Here is a 15,119-nt window from a genome sequence, read left to right on the forward strand (position 1 = left end):
ATAAGTAAGTGTACTGAAGAGGACAAAGTGAAGTACGCTACGCATACCTTCACAGGTTCTGCGTTAACATGGTGGAATACCTATCTAGAGCAAGTGGGACAAGATGATGCTTACGCACTACCGTGGTCAGCATTCAAGCACTTGATAAACGAGAAGTACCATCCCGGAACCGAGGTCAATAAGCTCAAGACAAAACTTAGAGGGTTACGAACCCAAGGATTTGATATTACCACGTACAAAAGACGATTCACAGAATTATGCCTATTGTGTCCGGGAGCGTTCGAAGATGAGGAAGAGAGATCGACGCGTTTGTGAAAGGATTACCGGAAAGAATCCAAGAAGATATAAGTTCACACGAGCCCGCCTCCATACAACAGGCATGTAGAATGGCTCACAAACTAGTGAACCAGATTGAAGAAAGAATTAAAGAACAGACTGCTGAAGAGGCCAATGTGAAGCAAGTCAAAAGAAAGTGGGAGGAAAACGGTGATAAGAATCACCAATACAATAACAACAGCAATTACAACAATAATCGCAACAACTATCCTAACAATCGCAACATCAATCGCAACAACAACAATCATCTTAACAACAATAATAACCGCAACAACAACAACAACAATCAGAAGCAGCTATGCCAAAGGTGTGAAAAGTATCACTCCGGGTTCTGCACCAAATTTTGCAACAAGTGTAAAAGAAATGGTCATAGCGCGGCAAAGTGTGAGGTCTACGGACCAGGGGTTAACAGAATGAAAGGAACAAATGGTGTCGGAACGAGTAATGGCGGAGCAAGTAGTGTCGGAGCAAGTTATGCCAATGTAGTTTGTTATAAATGTGGAAAACCGGGCCACATTATTAGAAATTGCCCGAACCAGGAGAACACGAATGGACAAGGCCGCGGAAGAGTTTTCAATATTAATGCGGCAGAGGCACAGGAAGACCCGGAGCTTGTTACGGGTACGTTTCTTATTGACAATAAATCTGCTTACGTTTTATTTGATTCGGGTGCGGATAGAAGCTATATGAGTAGAGATTTTTGTGCTAAATTAAGTTGTCCATTGATGCCTTTGGATAGTAAATTTTTACTCGAATTAGCAAATGGTAAATTAATTTCAGCAGATAATATATGTCGGAATCGAGAAATTAAACTGGTTAGCGAAACATTTAAGATTGACTTGATACCAGTAGAGTTAGGGAGTTTTGATGTGATAATCGGTATGGACTGGTTGAAAGAAGTGAAAGCAGAGATCATTTGTTACAAAAATGCAATTCGCATTATACGAGAAAAAGGAAAACCCTTAATGGTGTACGGAGAAAAGGGCAACACGAAGCTACATCTTATTAGTAATTTGAAGGCACAAAAACTAATAAGAAAAGGTTGCTATGCTGTTCTAGCACACGTTGAGAAAGTACAAACTGAAGAAAAGAGCATCAATGATGTTCCCGTCGCAAAAGAATTTCCCGATGTATTTCCGAAAGAATTACCGGGATTACCCCCACATCGATCCGTTGAATTTCAAATAGATCTTGTACCAGGAGCTGCACCAATAGCTCGTGCTCCTTACAGACTCGCACCCAGCGAGATGAAAGAACTGCAAAGCCAATTACAAGAACTTTTAGAGTGTGGTTTCATTCGACCAAGCACATCACCGTGGGGAGCTCCTGTTTTGTTTGTCAAGAAGAAAGATGGTACATTCAGGTTGTGTATCGACTACCGAGAGTTGAACAAACTTACCATCAAGAACCGCTACCCACTACCGAGAATCGACGACTTATTTGATCAACTACAAGGCTCGTCTGTTTATTCAAAGATTGACTTACGTTTCGGGTATCACCAAATGCGGATGAAAGAGATGATATTCCAAATACTGCTTTCAGAACACGTTACGGTCATTACGAGTTTATGGTCATGCCGTTTGGTTTAACATATGCACCAGCTGTGTTCATGGACCTTATGAACCGAGTGTGTGGACCATACCTTGACAAGTTTGTCATTGTTTTCATTGATGACATACTTATTTACTCAAAGAATGACCAAGAACACGGTGAACATTTGAGAAAGGTGTTAGAAGTATTGAGGAAGGAAGAATTGTACGCTAAATTTTCAAAGTGTGTATTTTGGTTGGAAGAAGTTCAATTCCTCGGTCACATAGTGAACAAAGAAGGTATTAAGGTGGATCCGGCAAAGATAGAAACTGTTGAAAAGTGGGAAACCCCGAAAAATCCGAAACACATACGCCAGTTTTTAGGACTAGCTGGTTACTATAGAAGGTTCATCCAAGACTTTTCCATAATAGCAAAACCCTTGACTGCATTAACGCATAAAGGGAAGAAATTTGAATGGAAGGATGAACAAGAGAAAGCGTTTCAGTTATTGAAGAAAAAGCTAACTACGGCACCTATATTGTCATTGCCTGAAGGGAATGATGATTTTGTGATTTATTGTGACGCATCAAAGCAAGGTCTCGGTTGTGTATTAATGCAACAAACGAAGGTGATTGCTTATGCGTCTAGACAATTGAAGATTCACGAACAAAATTATACGACGCATGATTTGGAATTAGGCATGGTTGTTTTTGCATTAAAGACTTGGAGGCACTATTTATATGGGGTCAAAAGTATTATATATACCGACCACAAAAGTCTTCAACACATATTTAATCAGAAACAACTGAATATGAGGCAGCGTAGATGGATTGAATTGTTGAATGATTACGACTTTGAGATTCGTTACCACCCGGGGAAGGCAAATGTGGTAGCCGACGCCTTGAGCAGGAAGGACAGAGAACCCATTCGAGTAAAATCTATGAATATAATGATTCACAATAACCTTACTACTCAAATAAAGGAGGCGCAACAAGGATTTTTAAAAGAGGGAAATTTAAAGGATGAAATACCCAAAAGATCGGAGAAGCATCTTAATATTCGGGAAGATGGAACCCGGTATAGGGCTGAAAGGATTTGGGTACCAAAATTTGGAGATATGATAGAAATGGTACTTAGAGAAGCTCATAAAACCAGATACTCAATACATCCTGGAACGGGGAAGATGTACAAGGATCTCAAGAAACATTTTTGGTGGCCGGGTATGAAAGCCGATGTTGCTAAATACGTAGGAGAATGTTTGACGTTTTCTAAGGTCAAAGCTGAGCATCAGAAACTATCAGGTCTACTTCAACAACCCGAAATCCCGGAATGGAAATGGGAAAACATTACCATGGATTTCATCACTAAATTGCCAAGGACTGCAAGTGGTTTTGATACTATTTGGGTAATAGTTGATTGTCTCACCAAATCAGCACACTTCCTGCCAATAAGAGAAGATGACAAGATGGATAAGTTAGCACGACTGTATTTGAAGGAAGTCATCTCCAGACATGGAATACCAATCTCTATTATCTCTGATAGGGATGGCAGATTTATTTCAAGATTCTGGCAGACATTACAGCAAGCATTAGGAACTCGTCTAGGCATGAGTACTGCCTATCATTCACAAACTGATGGGCAGAGTGAAAGGACGATACAAACGCTTGAAGACATGCTACGAGCATGTGTTATTGATTTCGAAAATAGTTGGGATCGACACCTACCGTTAGCAGAATTTTCCTACAACAACAGTTATCATTCTAGTATTGAGATGGCGCCGTTTGAGGCACTTTATGGTAGAAAGTGCAGGTCTCCGATTTGTTGGAATAAAGTGGGGGATAGACAGATTACGGGTCCGAAGATAATACAAGAAACTACAGAGAAAATCATCCAAATTCAACAAAGATTGAAAACCGCCCAGAGTCGACAAAAGAGCTACGCGGACAGTAAAAGAAAAGATATAGAGTTTGAAATTGGAGAAATGGTCATGCTTAAGGTTTCACCTTGGAAAGGCGTTGTTCGATTTGGTAAACGGGGGAAACTAAATCCAAGGTACATTGGACCATTCAAGATTATAGATCGTGTCGGACCAGTAGCTTACCAACTGGAGCTACCTCAACAACTCGCGGCTGTACATAACACTGTCCACGTCTTAAATTTGAAGAAATGTTTTGCTAAAGAAGATCTCACTATTCCGTTGGACGAAATCCAAATCAATGAAAAACTTCAATTCATTGAAGAACCCGTCGAAATAATGGATCGTGAGGTTAAGAGACTTAAACAAAACAAGATACCGATTGTTAAGGTTCGATGGAATGCTCGTAGAGGACCCGAGTTCACCTGGGAGCGTGAAGATCAGATGAAGAAGAAATACCCGCATCTATTTCTAGAAGATTCGTCAACACTTTCAACAGCTTAAAATTTCGGGACGAAATTTATTTAACGGGTATGTACTGTAGTGACCTGAACTTTTCCATGTTTATATATATTAAATGAAATTGATATTTACATGATTAAGTGTTTCCAACATGTTAAGCAATCAAACTTATTAAGACTTGATTAATTGGAATAGGTTTCATATAGACAAATGACCACCCAAGTTGACCGGTGATTCACGAACGTTAAAACTTTTAAAAACTATACGATGACATATATATGGTTATATATATAATTAACATGATTTTATTATAAGTATGTATCTCATTAGGTATTTTAACAATGAGTTATATACATAAAAATGAGACTATTAAATTAAGAAACTCGAAAACGATATATATAACGATTATCGTTATAACGTCTTACTAGGTACATATGAATCATATTAAGATATTGATACACTTGGTTAATTATGTTAAATGATAAGTAAATATATCATTAAGTGTATTAACAATGAACTACATATGTAAAATAAGACTACTAACTTAATGATTTTGAAACGAGACATATATGTAACGATTATCGTTGTAACGACATTTAATGTATATAGATCATATTAAGAGATATTCGTACATCATAATATCATGATAATATAATAATTTAAAATCTCATTTGATATTATAAACATTGGGTTAACAACATTTAACAAGATCGTTAACCTAAAGGTTTCAAAACAACATTTACATGTAACGACTAACGATGACTTAACGACTCAGTTAAAATGTATATACATGTAGTGTTTTAATATGTATTCTTACACTTTTGAAAGATTTCAAGACACTTATCAAAATACTTCTACTTAACAAAAATGCTTACAATTACATCCTCGTTCAGTTTCATCAACAATTCTACTCGTATGCACCCGTATTCGTACTCGTACAATACACAGCTTTTAGATGTATGTACTATTGGTATATACACTCCAATGATCAGCTCTTAGCAGCCCATTTAAGTCACCTAACACATGTGGGAACCATCATTTGGCAACTAGCATGAAATATCTCATAAAATTACAAAAATATGAGTAATCATTCATGACTTATTTACATGAAAACAAAATTACATATCCTTTATATCTAATCCATACACCAACGACCAAAAACACCTACAAACACTTTCATTCTTCAATTTTCTTCATCTAATTGATCTCTCTCGAGTTCTATCTTCAAGTTCTAAGTGTTCTTCATAAATTCTACAAGTTCTAGTTTCATAAAATCAAGAATACTTCCAAGTTTGCTAGCTTACTTCCAATCTTGTAGAGTGATCATCCAACCTCAAGAAATCTTTCTTATTTATAGTAAAATATCTTTCTAATACAAGGTAATACTCATATTCAAACTTTGATTCAATTTCTATAACTATAACAACCTTATTTCGAGTGAAAATCTTACTTGAACTGTTTTCGTGTCATGATTCTGCTTCAAGAACTTTCAAGCCATCCAAGGATCCTTTGAAGCTAGATCCATTTTTCTCATTTCCAGTAGATTTATTCAGAAAACTTGAGGTAGTAATGATGTTCATAACATCATTCGATTCATACATATAAAGCTATCTTATTCGAAGGTTTAAACTTGTAATCACTAGAACATAGTTTAGTTAATTCTAAACTTGTTCGCAAACAAAAGTTAATCCTTCTAACTTGACTTTTAAAATCAACTAAACACATGTTATATATCTATATGATATGCTAACTTAATGATTTAAAACCTGGAAACACGAAAAACACCGTAAAACTGGATTTACGCCGTCGTAGTAACACCGCGGGCTGTTTTGGGTTAGTTAGTTAAAAACTATGATAAAATTTGATTTAAAAGTTGTTCTTCTGGGAAAATTATTTTTCTTATGAACATGAAACTATATCCAAAAATCATGGTTAAACTCAAAGTGGAAGTATTTTTTCAAAATGGTCATCAAGACGTCGTTCTTTCGACTGAAATGACTACCTCTTACAAAAATGACTTGTAACTTATATTTCCGACCATAAACCTATAAATTTTTTGTTTAGATTCATAAAATATAGTTCAATATGAAATCATAGCAATTTGATTCACTCAAAACGGATTTAAAACGAAGAAGTTATGGGTAAAACAAGATTGGATAATTTTTCTTGTTGTAGCAATGTGAAAATTGGTAACAAATCTATATTAATCATATCCTAGCTAACTTATATTGTATTATACATGTATTCTAATATATTATGTAATCTTGGGATACCATAGACACGTATGTAAATGTTTTGACATATCATATCGACCCATGTGTATATATTATTTGGAACAACCATAGACACTCTATATGCAGTAATGTGGGAGTTAGCTATACAGGGTTGAGGTTGATTCCAAAAATATATATACTTTGAGTTGTGATCTAGCCTGAGACGAGTATACACTGGGTCGTGGATTGATTCAAGATAATATATATATATCGATTTATTTCTGTACATCTAACTGTGGACAACTAGTTGTAGGTTACTAACGAGGACAGCTGACTTAATAAACTTAAAACATCAAAATGTATTAAAAGTGTTGTAAATATATTTTGAACATACTTTGATATATATGTACATATTTGTTATAGGTTCGTGAATCGACCAGTGGCCAAGTCTTACTTCCCGACGAAGTAAAAATCTGTGAAAGTGAGTTATAGTCCCACTTTTAAAATCTAATATTTTTGGGATGAAAATACATGCAGGTTTTATAAATGATTTACAAAATAGACACAAGTACGTGAAACTACATTCTATGGTTGAATTATCGAAATCGAATATGCCCTTTTTTATTAAGTCTGGTAATCTAAGAATTAGGGAACAGACACCCTAATTGACGTGAATCCTAAAGATAGATCTATTGGGCCTAACAAACCCCATCCAAAGTAATGGATGCTTTAGTACTTCAAAATTTATATCATATCCGAAGGGTGTCCGGAGGGATGGGGATATTCTTATATATGCATCTTGTTAATGTCGGTTACCAGGTGTTCACCATATGAATGATTTTTATCTCTATGTATGGGATGTATATTGAAATATGAAATCTTATGGTCTATTGTTACGATTTGATATATATAGGTTAAACCTATAACTCACCAACATTTTTGTTGACGTTTTAAGCATGTTTATTCTCAGGTGATTATTAAGAGCTTCCGCTGTCGCATACTTAAATAAGGACAAGATTTGGAGTCCATGCTTGTATGATATTGTGTAAAAACTGCATTCAAGAAACTTATATCGTTGTAACATATTTGTATTGTAAACCATTATGTAATAGTCGTGTGTAAACAGGATATTTTAGATTATCATTATTTGATAATCTACGTAAAAGCTTTTTAAACCTTTATTGATGAAATAAAGGTTATGGTTTGTTTTAAAATGAATGCAGTCTTTGAAAAACGTCTCATATAGAGGTCAAAACTTCGCAACGAAATCAATTAATATGGAACGTTTTTAATCAATAAGAACGGGACATTTCAATTTATGGCTAGGGTTTGGTCATTTGAGACTTGTAAGACCCATTTGGGGATTTAATGGGTGAATTTGGGTTAATTTGGTGTAAGGAAAACCCTAATGGTGTTAATACAGGGTTTGGTCATGTAAATTGAGAATTTGTAAGAGTTAATTGTGTTGTTAGTCACTAATACACTTGTTAAATGATGAAGGATTTGTTAATGGGTTAAGTTTGACCAAATTTGTAAGTCTAAGTGTTAAAATGGGTCAAATGGATAATGTTGACCTAGTTTGGGCAAGATGGGTATGAAAATACCCTAAATGGTGTTGGTTGTTGATATTAGACTATAATCACTAGCTTTTAGTGATTTATGATGAGTCTTGGTCATTGATGAGCGGTTTGGTGTAAATGAGTCATTTATTGCAATCGGGTCATTAAATGCTCAAGTGTTAAATGTTGGTGTCTAGTCCAACTAGTTTATGTATTAAGTGTGTACTTAATGAATTAGGTACTTGCTTTGAAGCTTGCGGACTTTAATCATCACCTTGGCGTTAAGGTGAGTGGGATATTTATGCATGTATGTATATAGTATATTTATTTGTATGCTATGGCATGATCCACAGAGCTGAAAGTGCCATAGTGTGTGCGAGTGTGCTATGATGTGAACCACGGAGCCGGTGGCATCATGGTACGTGTACTGATGTGAATCATGGAGCCGGTAACATCAAAGTGTGAACCATGGAGCCGGTAGCACTATAAAATGAGGTGTGAACCACGGAGCCGGTAACACCGAAGTGTGAACCATGGAGCCAGTAGCACTATAAAAGAGTATGACTTGAATGTGTAGTGATGTGAACCATGGAGCCGGTAGCACTATAAAATAGTATGACTCGAATGCGTAGTGATGTGAACCATGGAGCCGGTAGCGTCATAGCATTACGTATGGTGTGAACTACGGAGCCGGTAGCACCATGACGCGTGTATAGTTAACCATATAGTTGTGCATGTATTGTAGTGTAGCATATTATATTTTGGAGTATATGTTATTGTTTATACTAGTTGCGGTATTGGAGGTTGTTAGCTTAATATTTGGAGTTCGTATGCTAATATTACATTGCTAGTATGTTTGTGGTATGTGTGTACGTGGTTGCAAGTAGGTATATTATATATGCACGTGTATACTTATTGCACTCACTAAGCATTAGCTTACCCCTCTCATTGTTTATCTTTTTAGATGCAGGTGCGGAGAAGGGGAAGGGGGTTGTTGGGCACTAGTTACCCCTTGTTGGATGCTTGGTGAAGCTTTTTTTGAAGTCGGCCTAGTGTTTTGGGTAGTTTAGCCCCAAACCATGCTCAAGTGTTGCTTGGATTAAAACTATCATTTTTAACGGGTCGAACTTGTATTACATTCAATTAAGGGCCTTTGTGCCTTATTTGTAAACATTTAACTTGTAATATTGCTTAATGGGTTGAAAGGGGACGTTTCACGCTATGTAATCATCTAATCGAGCGTTAATGGTTTATTTATTTAAAAAAAAAAAATTTGGTCGTGTTGAATACGGGTTGGGTTGTTTCAGCACAAGAAGAAATAGACAAATTTATGAAGATGAGATATACAAAAAAAAAAAAAAAAAAGTTTTTGAGCAAAGTCTCAAAAAAGAAGAGAAAAGTCTTCAAATAAAGGCATAGATCCCCCAAGAAAATGAAAATTGTGACCTATGAGGATTGCAGAAAAGAAGCAAAGTCTTCGCTGAAACTCAGCGCCCTCTAAAGGAACACTTCAACAAAAATAGGGTACCATCTTTCCTAGAAAAAGTATATCCTCATTGAAATCGAAATCTATCGAATCTCTCTATATCTCAATAATTCGAAAATCATCCTTTTCTCCATATTAAAACTTTCACCTTTCTCCGTAAACCAACCTTTAAACCCGCTCTTCCTCTTGAAATAATGATTAGGGAGAAAATCAGTGACGTCCTTATCTAACCAGTGGAGACTTGATTCTTGGTCAAGCCTATGATAATACTTGCAACATAACTGGCTATGAGCGAATTCATTTAATAGATTTATAGGGAACCCCAAACACTTGAGTGATTTGAGTGACCCGTGTAAGGAAGTCAAAGTCATGTAACCTCCCTTCATGCTTGCAGAGATAGTTTCTACCCTTTTAGAAGACGGTTTGTATGATTTTGCTCTTATAATAAAGAACAATCCACTTGACATATAGAACGAAAACCTCAGAAGTATCCTTGAACTCAAAATAAATGATTAGTTTGCTTGAGGACAAGCAAAGTCTAAGTGAGGGATATTTGATATCGGTTAAAAATTCACGTTTTTACCCTCGTCATAATGTTCTTGTTTGATGTTTGTGATTTATTAATGATTGAAATGCTTATTACCATGATGTGTGAGTAATTTTTTAATTGTTTGCCATGATTTAGTAATGTTAGTGAGGATTATCGTTTCGTAATTACTTTCTGTCTATGATATTAAACCTCGTTATTATCGTCCTTCAACCAATAAACGTGATTAAAACCTTTTATAAAGTCGACATTATAAGGGTACTTAATTATCTGTGTTTATACATTGGTCAAGGTATGAACCCATCGGAAATACTATAAAGTACATGGAGAATTATCATAGGACCATATCAAGACATTGGTCAAGAGTATAAGACTCAAGGAAATACTGTCCAACAGTAGAGTACAATGTTGATGTACTATAGGACCACTTGAGCATGGTCAAGGTTAGAAGCTATGGAACCACTATAAGTGTAGTACATGGTGGATAACTAAGGAATTTATTGAGTAGATTTAAGTAAGGGGCTGATTTAAATTATAAATGAAATTTAACGCACTACAATACAAACTAAGCTTATAAATCTTTAAGGATGACTGAGAACTATCAGAAGTTCTAATTTGTCTACAAACCCTTAGATTTTACCAAACCATTGACAGAAAGGAATTCGAAACACAATCATAACCACTCACTTGGGTGATACACTAAGGTGTTAAGAAAGGTTGGATATTATATATATGGCTATGCTACTTTATTCGTGCGCCCAAGGTATGCATTGCATCCAAGATGGGCCGCTTATATTCCTAAACCGGATAAAGCGTCGGGAAGTTGAGCATAGTCCATCCGATCAGAATCTTCAAAGCCTAGTTTCTCGTGACATGCTAATCGGGAAATCGCTTAGTAGGGAATCTAGTGTTCACACTGAGGTATATCTATCCAAGGAGTGTCTCATAATCATCCCGACACTTCGTTATCTTAAATCATGGTGAACCACGTCTTCTCTGTCCTTAACTATTGCATGTTAGCTAGCTTATTTTAGTTTTGTTATTTTAATTATATTTCTTTAATATCTCAATTACAATTATAAACTATATCAACCCAGCTATCGCCTTTACACAATTTGATATTCCGGATAAAGTGGTGTCTATGAATAAACCTGTTGGACTTGGTTGTTGATTTTCTGAACAGTCGTCAATTTATTGGGACCAAAAAGATCCTGCCTCTCCACACAAGGTGTACCTGGCCACTTGTCTTGGATACTGAATTGTGTACAAACCCTCATCTTAATCTCTAAATTACCTGAATAAACTCCGTTTCAATTCGACCGCTCAAGGAACGACCCTAGATCATAATTGTCCTTGCTAACCCATAGGAAGGATAATAGATTTAGGCCCAGCACATATAAATTAAACATTCATCCCTTGTTGATATCCTGAATTGACCTTTAGCGACCTAACGACATCGCACTAAAATAAACCGTCCGTTTTAGCCATATCAGTGAAGCTATTATTGAGCCAATAGATTTGAAAAAATTCCATTCGTCCAGTAGAGTTAGAAGAGCATGACTGTCTTTTGGCTCCCATGCTTTTTAGAGGATCTTAAGCAAGGCTGATTTGAATTTAAAAAAATTAAATTATGCAGATTTAGTTGGTTTAACTTAGTTTTTTTAACAATCTTGTTAAGCATAAAATTAGTCAAATATTTAATGAGAAACATATCATTTTGTACAATAATAACCATTCCGTCCCCTGCATTTTTTTTATCTTATTAGCCAAGTGAAGCTGGCCCGACAAATTATTATTATTATTATTATTATTATTATTATTATTATTATTATTATTATTATTATTATTATTATTATTATTATTATTTTATTATTATTATTATTATTATTATTATTTTATTATTATTATTATTATTTTATTATACATATACTATTTGTGTAGCAAGTTTAGGTCGTCTCATGAGGATGAAAACGACATCCCAAACCAAATTTATAAAACCGGCCCCTCAACTATAATCCAAACTACACTTTTTTCAAGAGTAAAAATAGTCAAATCATTATTCTATTAAAAAACCTCAACCCAACTTCACCACAATTTTTATCGAACCGTATCTTCCCGCTCGCCGAGTGTTAAATTTTTCCGGCACCACCGTTCAACTCAGAATAATTTTATGAACACAACGCAACTAACTATACGTGAAACGGACACCTTTTTAAAAAACCCTAAACACACCGACATCTAAAACATGGCTTAATACATGAGCCGTTTTCACTTTTATATATAAATTTTTTTAGAACAGCGAATTTGGGATCACCCGAGGGGGAATTAACTACCCGTTGCGATCATCTCCCATTTCGACTATGCCGATGCAGTGATATTAACCCGCCCCCTATCGCTGCCCGGGAGGAAACCTTAAACCGATCCAAAGGCACGGCCAAGTAAAACCCCCCTCCCCTTTACTCCCCCCCAACACAATGTGGGAAATGTGCCATGGGTGGATCCTTACATGGCAGGGATAGAATTTCATTAATTGTTGCCCTGGAGTGGAGTCGAACTCCTGACCTCAAGTGTGTTAGAGGCAGGCCACTACCACTCAGGTACAACTGCAATCCTGCTTTTATATATAAATAACGCTACGTTAACTATGAAATGCAACCCGGAATGCCCTGTCACTACGCACGGGCCGATCAGGATCTTGTTTTAACTATATTTAATTGTCATAGTCAATTTGAACAATGACAAGGGTTAATTTTAGGGGATTATCACCAAAATGCCCTTTTTTTTTAAGCTTGTTGACTGACAGCCCTAAAAAAAAAGTTTGACAATTTGCCCTCGCAAGGCGCAAGACAGCTTGCGTCCTTGCGACCTTGCGTCGTTGCGACCTTGCGTGTAGCAGTAAAAGAACTAGTTAAATGATCAGTTTGCGTTCACTGTTCCCACACACATACGCAAACTCCTCTCTGGTGCCCTTTCGCTCGTCATTCGCAAGATCCAAACACTCGCAAATCACTCGCAAAATCTTCATCATCATCCTCACGTCATCCTCCTCACATCTTCATCGTTACTAGATCTTCTTCATCCTTCCATCTTCGATCTTCCCGAGTACAAGCGAGCTTCTACGCCACCAACATCATCGAATCACCATCATCGTTCACTATGTCTCAAGAACAGGTTAGATTTCTTAGATCTATGTTATATTATTCGATCTACTTCATAGTGCTTAGATTTATGTGCTAAAACAAAGTTTTTGCACTCTTTGCACGCCAACTGTTCGAAAAAATGTGTCAACGAAATTTGTTTGTATTTTGTGTTTTTGATTGTATATTATTGAGATTGCGTACGATACCCAGGAATTTTTGCTAGATTCAAGTTGTGTAACTCTGTTGCTATGTAGACGCAAGACAATCCTTGCGTCCTTGCGTATGCCTCACAATGTACGCAAGGTGATATTTGCGACCTTACGTTTGCTATAATTTTACCTTTGCATGTGCACGCAAGGTAACCCTTGCGTCCTTGCGTCTTGATCATAAGTTACGCAAGGTTAACCTTGCGTCCTTGCGTCTTGCACATCTGTTACGCAAGGTTAACCTTGCGTCCTTGCGGCCTTGTACGCAATCTCTGTCTTGCTTGCTTGCGTCTATGTGATTTTCTTCTGTTGTTCTTCTGACTTTTACAGGGCTATGTGGAAGGTAAATTGACCATGAAGAATATGTTGACCGTGATTCCTCAGGTCAAGAAAATGTTGACTGAGAGGCAAGAAAAATTATTTAGAAGTACATGCTTTGGTCCCTGGTTAGATCTTTCATACACGGGTAATGATCCTGGCCTAGTACATGCCATGCTCCAACGGAAATGTGAGCGTTCAGCAAAATTAGATGCTAGTAAGTACCCTGAAGAGCAACAAGATATATGGTTTCATTTTTCTCCTAATTTTATGATTAGATTTGGTCGGCGTGAATTTTGTTTCGTCACCGGCTTTATGTTTGGTAGCCGGACGGACATGGCACATTACATCCCTCGAAATTATGAATCAAAGACCGCACCCATTAGACGACTTTGTTTTCCAGAACGTCCCGATGCCAGCAACATTTTGGTTAGTGATATACAAAACATCCTTATCAAAAAACAAGGTGATGTAAAGGTTCCCAAGGTTAGTGACGATGATATTGTTCGACTAGCTATAATTTTGATCGTAGAGAGAGCGTTTATGGGGAAGCAGGGGCAACATGTGGTTAGTAAACAGTTTCTATGGTTGGTTGAAGATTTCAATAAGGTGAACGCGTACCCATGGGGGTCTCGTATTTGGGATGCTATTTACTCAGCGGTGAGCGAAGGTTTTGAGGTTCGAGAAAGCCAATTAGAGAGTGGGGGTGGAAAGGCTTACACTTTGGCTGGTTTTATGTGGGCATTTAAGATTTGGATCCTCGAGGCATACCGTCGTACCATTAAGAGTTTTGCAACCAAAACTGATAAGGATGGAGTACCAAGAGCATTATTTTGGAAGCGTTCATCTGCTGAAACCTTTACAGTGTCTGACTACCTAAAACTTCTACATATAATGGTTAGTTAATATCTCCAAGAGCTTTTTATATAGTGTATATACAGCAGTTTCTGTTTTAACAGAGCAGTTTTGTGTGTCGCATGAGGACGCAAGATACACCTTGCGTCCTTGCGTGTGTCACAAGGATATCCTTGCGTCCTTGCGTGTGAACCCTGGGTTATACTTGTTACAGGCGCAAGAATCATGCTTGCGTCCTTGCGTGTGTCGCAAGTTTACTCTTGCGTCCTTGCGTCTACTCGCAAGATGATCTTTGCGTTCTTGCGTCTAGACGCAAAATGACTTTTGCGTCCTTGCGTCCTTTTGTTTTTACTAATATAACTTCATTTCAGGATGATTGTCCGAAGAGAAAAAGACCTTTTCGTTCCCTGCACCCATCTGAGACAGAGAGAGGTTGTCGATGGTGGATCTAGAGTTCCTCTTACTTTCAAGGTGATGTTGTTGAAGACGAGAAAAATACACAAGATGATAATCAAGTTGAAGAGGAGTTGGGTGGCAGTTTGAAGGAATTAT

The sequence above is a fragment of the Rutidosis leptorrhynchoides genome, chromosome 5, assembly GCF_046630445.1.
Source record: "Rutidosis leptorrhynchoides isolate AG116_Rl617_1_P2 chromosome 5, CSIRO_AGI_Rlap_v1, whole genome shotgun sequence".
Lineage (NCBI taxonomy): Eukaryota > Viridiplantae > Streptophyta > Magnoliopsida > Asterales > Asteraceae > Rutidosis > Rutidosis leptorrhynchoides.